Below are 14021 nucleotides of genomic sequence, written 5' to 3' on the forward strand. Positions count from 1 at the left end.
GAACGCTGTGCCAACTGCTTAACCCTTATCAAGTGCCAAAGGCTGGACAATAAATCAAGTATATTACAGAAATACAAGAAATGCAGGTGGCTATATTCCTTCAAGATAATCTCCAGTAGTTCAACACTGCCATGGTCATCTTTATATCGTCTGTTTCTTATCAATTCATTTAGTGATTTTCTAAACTGTCCCAGAGATGACTTGATGTTGTCCTGTACTGGTATCAAATATATAACAAAATTGAAATGTCAGTTAACAGACTAGTTTTCATTTTGTAATCCCATTTGCTCAATCTGATCACCTCTAGATATTCCTTGTATATTTTGGAGCGTATATTTTGCAAGCATATTTTTTTAGAAAAATAAATTATCACTCTTAAATGGTGACTATGTTCAAAATATAACAAAGCACTGACTGCTTTAATTTCTAAAACAAAGTGCCATTAGTGGTGCAGGTACAGGTTGTACATCAAGTGTTTTGATGCCATCAGTGCATTAGGTACTTACTGTACTAGGACATGCACTGTAAAATGGATGCATTCACTTCATCTTCAGCCCTCTGCCACATCTCATTTAAAATGTGCATTTTTTTCATTGCACGCTTCATACTGTATGCTGACCTTCTAGGATAAATAGCCTGGGACCTACTGTTTCTCTTTCATAAGTGACAAGATTAGGAACCATCCTGCTGATCTTTTAATTCTGAGACAAAACCAAAAGCGACTACATCAAATACATTCCCCTGGACAAAATACCCGCCAGTTTGAGTCTGAAAGGAACAGAACAATATGTAGTCAATGTCTATAAGATTCTAAACCAGGAATGATATGAAAAAAGCCAACATCTGGTGAAAATGTATGCTGACTTTTACAAAATAATGCAATCACTGATTTAATATTTTGGTTTTCAAACACAGAAATGGAACTGGTCAGCATTAATACATGTGCCATACTACATCATAAAACAAACTGAAAATACAAATGTTTTGTTAAAAAAAAAAAAAATCAGTATTACAGCAAGTCAAATAAAATACTCATTTGGCTGTACAGCTCCTATGCTTTCAGGATTTGGATCAAACCTCAGAATTATATTTCAGTTAACAATCCTACATTGACTAATCCGATGAGAAATGCTGTTTGCAAAGCCAGGCTGTTAACCCATTTGTACAGTATAGCCCTATATGCTATAATTTGTACCTCAAAGCAATCAGATTACTTTTAATCTAAATGACTTGTTTCCTGGGTGGACAGATAATCTTTAAGCACTGGGTTCATAATGTATGGTAAGCCTACAGGCTGCATGCGGCCCTGGTGCAGTTATGTGTGTTTGTTATTTTATGCAGCATATTGTTTACTTAGCCTCACACATAATACTGTGTGTACAGCAACTGGCACTTTAATACTTGAATTTAATGACTTAAAGCAATATCAAATGTAGCTACTGTACTTTTATTTACTGTGTGAGCATTGCTGCTCAGCACAAAAGAACACTATCTAATTTACAGCTACTTTGAAGAAAATGTAACTAGGCTAGTTACAATTACAAATAGTTACTTTTCAGTAACTTATTACACATTTTATAGAGATATTTACTCAGTTTGGTCTGGCTGCAACTCAAAAAATATTATTTGAAGATTGAGCTATCAAACCCACTTGTTCCCTCTTGCAATGCAATTTTTAGGCAAGATGATATCCAAAGTGCATTCACGTGAGATTTAAGGTTTCAACTGCACTGTTGAAGCGTTTCTGACTTTCATGTTATGCAGTCACGGTCTTTTTTTGTTTAAAATGTAACTAAAGTAATTGTGTTACTTTTTCTAGTTCTAAACACTTTGAGGTGTGCTGCTAAGATTATTATGACTAATAATTTAAGCTATGCCCTAAAATATTTTACAGGAATGGTTCTAGACAAAATGTGTCTAGACTATAAATATTGCTTGAACACTTAATTAACCCTAGGATTACATTACCTTAATAGAAGTTTTTACTAAATAACAAAAAGTATAAGAATTATTTGCAATCATTTTATGCTAGCACTGCATAAAATATTAATTTGTGTCCTGTCGAACTGTTCTCTAGTGTGGACAATTTGTCCAGGTCACCTTTTAACCCCCGTTATCATTTTAAAAGCTTCTACTAGCTGGCAATGGTATCCCTTCAACCCTTCAAGGCATTTTCTATTTTTTTTGCCTACTGTCAGTTCTTATTTACTGAGATTACACAAAGGCAAATGGAGAGAGAGAGAGAGAGAGAGAGAGAGAGAGAGAGAGAGAGAGAGAGAGAGAGAGAGAGAGCACTCAATTAGTAATTCCTTCCTACAGCAAAACTGTGAAATCAGCCGATTTCAACAATAATGTGTAGCTGTTTTTCCAGGGATTTCTGTTTGGTTTTCTTATCAGACCCATTATTTAACTACAAGGCAAATGCATTTTTGGGGTCATGATTTTATCAATCACCACTGATGGAAAACTTTTCTATGTATTTCTTCATTGAAGGATATTGAATATGTATAAGTATTCAATACATTAGCACTCATTTCATCTCTGCAATAAAACAAATAGTTCAGTGAAAGCTTTACATGAAATAACCATGAGGCTTTGAAACAAAATCTGATTATAACCGTTTGCTAAGCAATACAAATTAGTTAATGCAAGATTTGAACTCACAGAACAGCTTTAACCAAAGCATTTACTCTAAATATAATTTTTAGACTGCTGAACTGTACTCTCCTAATAGACAAGATTTCCTTTTCCCTTAACTGCTTACAGATTGATATCCTAGCTGTTCCGTTGTGTCAGTAAAGCCTGGGGGGAGGGGGAAGGGGGGGGGGGGGGGGTAATAAATTAGAAATGGCCTACCCGGAGGCATTAAGGGGAATCGTGTGTGTCAAAATTAAGTACAACAAATGGTTTAAATAAATAAATAAATAAATAAATAATAGTGAATATACTGTAGTAAGCGGTTGGACTGAATTGTAATGACTAAGGCCACTGGAGTCATAGTTACAGTTTATTTATTATTATATGCAACTTCACAAGTTTCAAGACGTGTTTACACTCTATTGCTTTTGCCACCATCCCCCTCCTCCCAATTTCTCACTGTACAACTTTACTGTTTGTGTCCTGTCCTCACTTGGTAACCTACAAGCTGCAGACAGGCTCTTGGCGTGGAGTGCCAACTCACTAGGCATAAGAACAAGACAAATTGCTATGGATGTATTTAAAGCAACAAAGATAATTTCTAATGGCTACCACTGAACTGACCAGAGAGAGAGAGAGAGAGAGAGAGAGAGAGAGGACTGCCACAGACACACAGTCTTTGAAAAGTTTGTATTTTTAATTCAGGAAACATTTGGTTAGCATCTTTGAGGTAAGACTGTCTCTGGCAATGAAAGGCAATGGCACCCTGCTAGCTTAAAATACATACCATCTGAAGTCCGAAGGATTTTAAGCTCAGCCATTAAACACCATTTAAAATAGATTAGATGAGACAGATTGTGTTAAAGTTTTTAAGTTTTCTGATTACAGCTTTTTAAAGTCATGTTACTCTTCCATTTCTGCTGGTCTATAAAGTTTAAGTATGTCCAATTGATTCATAAAAATCAGGACCAAATTTTGCCCTCATCAAAACATATAACTTTTTCATCATGACTCCTGTAAATGTAATTCCATACCCCCACAATATCTACTAGATTTTGTTCATGTCCATTAATTCACTATAACTGCATTTGGAGGCTCTACTACTGACAACCCCCAGGTGTGCGATTAAAAAAAAAAAAAAACTGTTGTGGCTTATTGCTTAATTAGGACTTCAATACAAATTAGCAAAACAGAGACAGAAGATCTAACGCTACGTACACACACACTGTAGTTAGCTCGACAACCGTATTTACAAACAGCACTCTGCAGTTGTTTGTTGTACACACACACACACCTTTCATTACTGAAGTGAGTGACTCCCTGTTTAAACAAACCACTGAACTCGGGCCATCATTACATGCCAATCATGAGGTTTTGTGTGAGAACATGGAGGCTGTTTTTGTTTATGCTTTTGGAAGAAAGTACTGTACGTAATCAATCGAGAGCTCATCAAGCACAGCTCTGCTCTTTTCTGCAAAACCAGCAGAGACGCCGTTTTGCTTTTTCTGCACTGCTAAATACAGTGGTGACGATCTGCAGTACCATGACGGTACATCGAAACATTTGGCCAATCTTCCGACCAGAAGGCTGGTGGGAACGACTTGAGTGGTTTCCAAATGACTGGGTTAAAAATGTACGTATGTCTAAGGAGTCGTATATGCGTCTTTGTCATTTCCTGAGACATTCCCTGGAGTGCCAAAACACACAGATGAGTCGTTCGGTATCGGTGGGAAAACGAGTTCTGGTTGCACTGTGGTGTTTGGGGATACGAATTGTCCCATGTTGTTTTGTTTTTTTTCTTACAACAAAATATGCGCTCGTTAACCAAGGGGTCATGGTTGACGGTATATAAAGGGGACGTAGTGAGGTGATCTGTTCCTTGCTATTGTTACGATGAAACCGGAAGGACCTGTTATAGAGAAACGTGAGTTTTTTATTTGTTTTGTCTGTCTGTCTAAAAACTCTGTGATTGTTCACTGTTCACCAGACTAGACAGCTAACACCATTATTGCACGTAATAAATTGCACATCACCACAAGCACTACAGCACTCACTTTGGACTTGTGAACGTGTTTTGTGTCTAATTGTGTTTGGTACTGTGCTTATTATTATTTATGGGACTGCAACCCTTTATTATTACTGTGCAATACACATTGCTTTGTATTGCAAGCTCCTTATTATTTACTGGTTGGTCATCAGACTGTTGAACAAACCATTTCACCCTTACTTTGTTGTCTGTTTGTTTCATTGGATTACTGCACCTGCACTTCACCTGCGCACTAATTACCACTTTGCCACACCTCATTAACAAACCTTAGGTCGACAATACTTTATTACCCTTAAGTCATTAGCTGACCATTTAGTCCTTAGCTAACCCTAATACATTCTCTGAAAAACAATATAGATTAACCAATATTTTATTTGGAAATATCTGACCTGAAACAATAATGATGTGTTGTAAAAGGAAAAAAAAATGGCATTTGGTAAGAAACAGCAAGTGCACGAGATGTCAAAATAGTAACACAATACTATTATATAAAAAGATGATGCTCACAGCAATAATTCACTCTCAACATTCTACCAACATTTTATGAACTGTGTTTTACATCAGCAGAATGCCTTGGGCGAATTAAGTTCTTGTACCTCAATGTCAGGTAGGCATAATTCTCTTTGTTTTGACCTTTGCAGGCGGTATGCTATAGTATCAGGTGTTTTCATCTCAAGTTACCAGTGTGGTTGGAATCAGAAAGACTTAGATGTGTGGCAAGTTTCCAGATCCCTGCTGCACCTGGCAGGGGGTCACCACTGACAGACGGTGTGAGAGCTTGAATCTTGGGGAAAGAAGAAAGGAAAGATCAATCTGTAATACTGAGATACTGAGATACTGAGACAACTGCTTCCAGATGACCCAGAAGACAAATGTATGTATCATTCTGCACCAATACACAGCCCATGTTGGATGCATGGCAAATGGCATGGGATAAATATTCAAAACATACCCATATTTGCTTCCCAGTTACATAGGTTTTGATAATATATTTGGTCTATTCCTATATATAATAGCTGCCTGTCAAGAACTACCGCTTGGCAATGATTAATTACCCATAATAGGATCTCTTCGTTTTTTCTCCCCACCTTCAAGCCTGTCCTTGCTGCTAATTACTGAAACCAGCTGACCTTCTCCATAGCCTAGTTTTTTTGCCATGGCTATCATTTGTTAAACTCCACAGAGACACGCAAGACATGTAGCCAATTTATTTCTTCCATATTCCCACAATGTTCTGAATTGCTGCCCTCAGGCTCCTACAAGAATAAAATAATAATTCCTACAGTACATTAAATATTTCCATACATTCTACAAAGGCAGAGTAGCAAGGAAGCAATGCAATCAGAGACACAGGCAGGCAGCAACCTGAACAGGGACAATATTCTTATTGCTAAATAAATAATTAAAAAAAAAGAACAGATACAATATGTCGGGTTATGAACAACACTGCTAACATGGTTCATGGGTAATTTATTGCATGTTGTTAATTTTCTTAGTATGGTCTAACAACATAGCATGCATGAGCCACATTACATGTAAGCCTGCAGCAAGACATTTCAGTCTGCAGAGTGCATTAACAAATAAATCATAAACAGAAAAACACCATGAAAAGGTGTTTTTGTTTTTTTAGCAATAAACCCTTTTCCCGCTGATGATGTCACGGATGATAAATGAAGTCAGATTTTTACTGGTGCTTCCCTGTCAGCACACACACACACACACACACACGCAGGTTAGTTGATCGTGAAAAACCATTGAGACAATTACAAGTACGAACCAACACGGTTGCTTCATTAAGCCGTACATCATTTTAACGTAAGAGTTAGAGAGTTATAAATCACCACAGGACAGAATGAGAACTAATTAAAGGGTCACTTAAGCATATCATTTTGAATGGTTAGGAAACTAAACAAAATTACTAATGACTATGAGTATGTATTTATAAAATATGATGTTTTATTTGCAATGATTTATATTTCAATGACGAAAGCAAAATGTAATATTTGCTGCATGGGTTGAAGAAACCACTTCGCTGAAGAACCCTACTTATTGGTTATTGATACTGCTACACTGTCACATCCACGTACTATTACAGGCATGGGAACCAGTTATCTGTGATAATTACTTTCAAACGCAATTTTGCAAGTGAATGTTCCTGTGGTAGCAGCTTACCATTTAATAAATGTATTTCTCTAATAAATATAATAAATCAGCTTTCTTTGTGCAAGAGAGACTTCATGCAAAGGCAAGGACTACAAATCTATTATATAAAGCTTCTGAAGAGTACCAAACTTAAACAATATTTTTTTAAATACTATCTGTAAACTTTAAAGTTCAGGTAAAGCCAGTTCTTTGCTACATCAGTGCCTTAGTGCTCCCTTTGCAGAATCATCTTCAAGGGGGTTCATTCAGCAATAAGGGGGTCACATATTGCACTGAGGGTTGTGGGTGGAAAGAGCAACTGGAAGAAAGCAGATTATCATTACTGTACTTCATAATAGCCCTAGGAGGAAGCAGTGGTCCGGAATATCAATAAGAGCAGAGTGTAGCCTTATAGCAGATTTACTGGCTGTTCTATTGAGAAAGGTTTATGCAGTATATCAGTAGAGATTTGTTTACACTGTCTTGCAAAATAGGCTGTGTATTGCAGCAATCAAAGACAGGCCTGACATGGAGTCCACACATTGGAAAACAGCACTCCCTTTACAAACCCTGTCTAATCTTCTGGGCTGAGAATTCCATGTCCATGATGTTGGATACCAATTGAATTAAGATCTGATGTGCTCAGGTGAGGTCATGTGCTAACCGTATCTTAACATCTTAGCAAATGAACACCACATACTCTTTTCTGGCAGGGATGGGTACAACCAACGTATCTGCAAGGACCTCAAACACCTCATCTGGCCTGCCCAAATACAGGATACTGTATCTACTGAATCTAGTGCCTCGTGGGGGGAACTTGATCAATCTCTCCAGACAAAATGAACAACCAGCCCAAAGTTGTTGGAAAAAACATAATTCTAAATAAAATCTATTTACATTGATAGTTTATGATTTTGTGAAAAAATATTCATAACAAATAACACATGCAGAGATCATTTAGAACAGTATTACATAAAAAAAATGGCTTTCTTAATTTGTATTATATAATTTATCTTATGTAACAGGGACATTCAACTAGGGATAACATCTGAAGTTATTAAGATTAACTATGCATATTATAACCCAGTAAAATTAAATAGCTACAACCAAGACAAAAAACCCATTCCAGGTTTTTATATGTGCTTAATTAGCCACAGTGTACAGGTAACAAGCTCAGGTGTGTCTTATTAAACCAATAATAATGGATCAAACTGCTATGCAATGGGAGACTTATTTCCATCCCTGCAGGTGTTCAGTGACAAATGGGATCAGTAAAACATTCACTTGATTTTATTATTATTATTTGTTTATTTAACAGACGCCTTTATCCAAGGCGACTTACAGAGACTAGGGTGTGCGAACTGTGCATCAGCTGCAGAGTCACTTACAACTACGTCTCACCCGAAAGACGGAGCACAAGGAGGTTAAGTGACTTGCTCAAGGTCACACAATGAGTCAGTGGCTGAGGGGGGGTTTGAACCGGGGATCTCCTGGTTACAAGCCCTTTGCTTTAACCACTGGACCACACAGCCTCCTGATTGATTAATTGATATATGAATCAGTGTGTGCTAGTATTTCAAAATTACAAGCCATATATATATTTAAAAAAAAAAAAAAAGGTGGTGAATTCAGGCCCAAGCTGGATCTAAATTTAGCCCAAATTATCCAGTGGGATTTGGTCTCTATAGAGTGTACAAGATACTATTTGGATGTCCTTGGCAGAGAATGAATGCATTTTTTTTTTTAGAACTTGGAAACTACCACTGTATGTTACTGAAGCTGCCATCAGCATATTGTAGAACACTCCTGATTGATAGACACTAGATGCTTTTGGAGCCCAAATCACTCAGGCCTCTCTTTTACTAACATTAATCACTTTCGACAGCCATCAGAATTCTGTGCGTGTGGATAAGGGGATAAATGCCATTATACAATTAAACAAGCTGAATTCTATAAATAATCAAATCAGATTATTACCCCACCCATTCTAATAAATCTGTTCTCAAAATGGACAGAAAAGTCAAAGAACAAATAAAAAAAAGTACTAGAAGTACAGTAGTAACATACCAGTATTATTACTAGATTGCTCAGGCAAGTTTAGATACTGATAAAATGTTAGTATTTAAGTTTGAAATAAATTAGAAAATAATAAATAAACTCGAAATTGTATGTTCCTGATTGGCAATGTAATTTAAAGTGCACTGCTAAAAAAATTAATGTTAGAACATGGAAAATATTAGAGCACACAGAGTAACTACAGCACATCAATCAGATAAGTTATAGCACATACTGTAAAGTAAACCCACCAGTGTCATTTGTACTTTGTCCAAAATCCTAAGAGAATACCTTTCCAAAGAAATTATTTGGGGTCCTACAGAAAATGACAAACCATGCTTTTGTACAGGAATAGTTAATACTTTACCAAGTAGTACCAATGTACCATATTTGACTCGATATGTTTTAATGAACATGAGCTTGTTGTAAAGTATATTAAATTTTATTTTTCTTTTTTTCTCTATGCACTGTATTTATTTATTGTACATTTGTTGTACAGTTTGCAGAATAGCTGAAACAAATCGACATTATTTGCACTGGCCGGATAGCAACTCTGTCTTGCTGGAAAGAGAGTGATGTCATCTTCAGATAATACAACTAGGAAGAATCACAATGACATGTAAAATGGGAAACAATTGTGTAAAGTACAGGAGTTCTACAAAAAAAAAAATGCTCCCTGCATTTCATTATTTTACAGTACAACAGTGCATTACATCAAATTCATTCTTCTAGCCTAAATCACTTTGTAAAGAATGTGTCTTAAGAATTGGAACTACACACTGAGTGGTTAAATGTGTCATTTCAATTCATCATAACGATTACAATTTAATGATTAAGTTTCCTAGAAATGTGTAGTGTATTTGTTTTATGGATTATGGTCGATTTACCCTGATAATTAATCAAGGGCATCAACATGGTAATTGTATATCATCAATTTAACACAATGCAATCATTACACTGAGGTGTCAAATTAAATACTAAAAATCAGTGGTAACATGACTTACACATTTGAGTCAATTTGGGTTAATTACAACACCACACAAAAAGAATCAAAAGCCAATATAACTAATTAATAACACACAAGCCCAGTAACAAGCAGTCAACATACAGGCTACAAAGCACAGTACTGATAAGCACCACGTGCCACTATCTCAGTCAATACTCAATGTACTGCAGTGTTACATCAGTGTTAATTCTGACATGGGTTGGATGGTGTTTACTAAGGTGACGCATCGCCTTATTCATCTGCCTTAGTCCATACTGGCAACATGATCTGCCTGAGATATTTAAAGGCACAATACTAGTAGAAACGTGTAATGCTCAAATTAACACCACATAGCTTTACATTATAAAAATGTACAAAGATGTTAATATATTTAGATGCCTCTGTATTGTTGAGGTCACAGTCAGCATGTGTTTTCTGTTAATAGTAATTACAATTTCCTCTTTTTCATCACAAAACAAAGTGACATTAAGCATGTTTAATTTAAAGCATAAAGAGCAACCATTTCAAAGCTTTTTTTGTATTCTTTTACATACAACTGAAGTCTACTTTGAGTACCTATGTGTATAAACACATTTTGAAACACTGTGTGTAAGACTAGGTTTATAGAACAGAAGAAAGTTCATCTTTGTTCTCAAAAATATCTATCTACCTCTCTCTCTCTCTCTCTCTCTCTCTCTCTCTCTCTCTCTCTCTCTCTCTATATATATATATATATATATTAAAAAATCTGGTATTTAAAAACTATGTGATACCCTATGATGAATATAAACCCTGCATATATCAAGAAGTGTACAGACACAGAAGCCTATTTTAATGAACTAAACAGTGAGGATCTAAATACCAATATTAATCCAGCAGAGGTTTCCCCCTGTGTAATTAAGATCTGCTACTCTTTAAATTGTAAACCTATAAGGTTGTTAGTTAAGTTTTATTTACAATATACACCTGCCTCAGACAAGATAACCCCAGTGAATGATAGTTATACTGCATTAACAAAGGTTTTCATAGGCAGCTTTGTAGCCTAACCATGAAATATGCCCAAAGTGATGATAACAGCATGAGACTTTTTACCATCTGTTTTAATCTTGGCAGCATTATTTTCGTATTGTGTGGGCATGCACCTTGTTATTTTGTTGACAATACCCTTTTACATGAAATGCTCTAAAAGGGCCAACACTTAGAGCATCACATTCCAGTTGTATTTTTTTTTTTTTAAATGTACTAGCCACAGAATAACATAGTATGGTGTAGCCGTCATGCATTTTATCCACCAGCTAGTGCACCCAGGTATGAAAGCAGAACTGCAAAGCTTTTAATGACAGGTCACTTTATCCCGATGCATCTTTATACTATATTTAGATCACAATGATTGATATAGAACCGAAGAGGATTACAAATGTGGCTTTGGCTTTCCACTGCTGCCACCACAGCTTGACAGATTGAAGAGGTGCCTAAATCCTCCCACTCTGTTATCAATTCAACCAGTTTGTCAGAGGATTACAAACAAAATGGGCTGTTACATTATTTATGAAGGTCAGGTCTATCTAAAATGTACCTTGTTTTATCAACCTAAAACAATGCAGTAAACTATTTGTTTGCCCTTTGAAAAAAAATAATAATCATCATTCTGAACAACAATTAATAGATTTAGATGGAATATTACTGAAAATCCGTTCACGCTCTTTTGACTGGGAAAGGTTTGTTGTAGTATTAAGATGTTTGCAAAGGAGCAAACTGCTTTACGCGGGGTTAAAAATTATTTTTAACGGATAATGTTACTTTAATGTATTGCAAAACTCGTCACATTAGGTGTTGATGAAAAATCTGTGAATAAACGTGACTACGATATATAAAATACTCATAATTTCGGTATATACATTTAGGTAAGTGCAGAGCGTTTTTTTGTAGTTCTAGAGATAGTATCGCGTAACCGATGCAACTCATACACACAGCTCTACAGCATACACTGCACTGACTTAGGTAACGTCAAATGCAATATCAGTTCGACTTTATCAAAACTTTCTTGGGATGCGGGACGCGGCGTTTCCATTACGTAGGAAAAACAAATACAGTAGAAGCGTAATCTATTTTATTAACACCATCCTACCAAATCTCTCTCACATAACAACCTTTGCTTTCTGTTCTCTGCAACTTTTGAACAGTAAATGATTCCAATATCGTTAACAAAAAAAACAAAACAAAAAAAACACCATGCATCTCTAAAATTAAAGAACTATAACATATTGCAAGTATGCACAGCAATAAATGTATTTTTCTATCATGTGTTAATTTGCATTTCACATGCAGTCTCAAAATATTATTTCTCGGTTCCAATCCATGCAAAAAAAAAAAAAAGAAAAAAAAAAACATGTACTGTAGCAAGTGATAATGTAATGCCCAATTAAATTAGCACTGTTTTATTCTTACCTTGAGCAGACTGTAACTGGTTGGAAATAAAGAAGTTGTTCAGAGTTCGCTAATGCAGCGGGCAGGCGACTCCTTTCTCGAGTAGAGCTTTACAAATGTTTGACAATACTGCGTTCTACCTCCAGGACCTTTCTACGCATGCTCATTATAAGCTCGCTCTTCAGTACCTGAGTACAGAAATGCCCTAGTTTTCCCCCTGCATGTAGTCCTCTGTCACTGCTGTGATTTGTAGATGTTCATGGATTAGTGTGATTTGTTTTAAATACTTAAAGAACATAAAAATCATATTTCTCTACTACGCTAGTCTAGACAATAACGCGATCTAGTGCAGTTGTAGGAGTAGCCTATGTTGGCAAGATTATGAACACACGCACACACACACACATTATTTATTTATTTCTTTCTCATAACACACATCATACTCAAGTCACATCATGCATATTATTTAGTAGGCTACATATTTATTTAAAGCTGCACAAATGACTGATGTTTCACACAAAACATTTGTAAAAGAACAGTACTGCTCCATATTTCCATCGCCAACCTCCCTAAAGGAAATCATTGAGGAATGGTCAATTAAAACAACAACTTGCTGACTTCGCACGTCAAACCAGTCCCATCTCTGCTGTCCATGATGTCCCCTACACCCTGTATTCAATGTGGAGAAGATTATCATTGTGATAATGCATTTACAGTATCATAAGTGCATGGGAAAGAATGCCAAATACTGTACAAGGAGATTGCTTCTGCCAGAAAGAAGGCTGAGTGAACTGGTTTTGCATGACTGGATTGTGTGTGATGAGAAAGCGTGGCGCAAAGAGCACTAGGAGCACTGAGAATCAAGAGATAAAGCCCTCAACCAGGATGACTCAAGGGACAACCTTCTTTGTAGTCAACACTATAGATACCATGTTTAATACAGCTGGTGACCAGCTGGGAACAAAGATTTTCTTTGTGCATAACAGTAGCCTGGAAACTGTGGAGACTTTTCAAACTTGTTAAATTCCAAACTCTGGTCTGGTCTTCAGATATGACAGAGGACTTTCAGTGCTTTACCGTGTAGTCCTAAAAAAAATGCTGTTTTAGGCAGTTCTGGAAAATACAGAACATAATCATTATATTGAATAGTTGCAGTTGTTTTTATTTTGATAATTTACAATTAAGAACTCAAAAAGGACAACTCAGTAACATCCCCTATTTAATGGATTTTGTGCAGACTTTTATCCTCTTCAGTGTCTCTGAGGATGTACACGTGACATATTCCCAGAGCTGAGCTCTAGACAAGGCATATAGTAAAATATATATTTTTAATTACAATAGTAGAATCATTCTTGCTTGTCAAAGGTTAAATAATGTGCTGTAGATGTATCAATAGGACATATAGAAGGTTACAGAATGATTTGTAGATGTATCTATATGACAAATATGTCATATCATTAAGGGAACTTACTTCTAGTATGACCTACAGTATATCTAATTCTATAAAATGGAAATGGATCATATGCTAAGGTCTGAAATGGTAAGAGCCAAAGTTTAAATATAGTGCTGTAAGACACCACCCAGTCTCCACCGTTACCAGTGAATTTCCTGTGGTCATCTTGTGGATACTTAAAATATTAGTTATTTCAATGTTTTTGCTAAATGTATGGTAATGGAATCTATTAGACATGAGAAGAACCTGGAAATTGTTTCCTTTTTCAGATGATG

General features: G+C 36.0%; 1 protein-coding gene across 3 annotated transcripts in view; it reads right to left on the reverse strand.

The window, feature by feature from the left end:
* The window catches only part of znf385b (zinc finger protein 385B), an 85427-nt gene extending 72967 nt beyond the window's left edge, over positions 1-12460 (reverse strand). Inside the window, exons 1-2 of one of the 3 annotated variants that reach the window (XM_059032198.1) lie at positions 12315-12460; positions 5366-5468 (exon numbers count right to left, since the gene is read on the reverse strand). The gene's annotated coding sequence lies outside the window, so the exon portion shown is untranslated. Of the gene's footprint in view, positions 1-5280; positions 5469-12314 lie in introns of all 3 variants that reach the window. The other 2 variants (XM_059032196.1, XM_059032195.1) reach the window with 2 other exon arrangements.
* Positions 12461-14021: the final 1561 nt, after the last annotated feature.

This window comes from Acipenser ruthenus, chromosome 10 (assembly GCF_902713425.1).
Source record: "Acipenser ruthenus chromosome 10, fAciRut3.2 maternal haplotype, whole genome shotgun sequence".
Lineage (NCBI taxonomy): Eukaryota > Metazoa > Chordata > Actinopteri > Acipenseriformes > Acipenseridae > Acipenser > Acipenser ruthenus.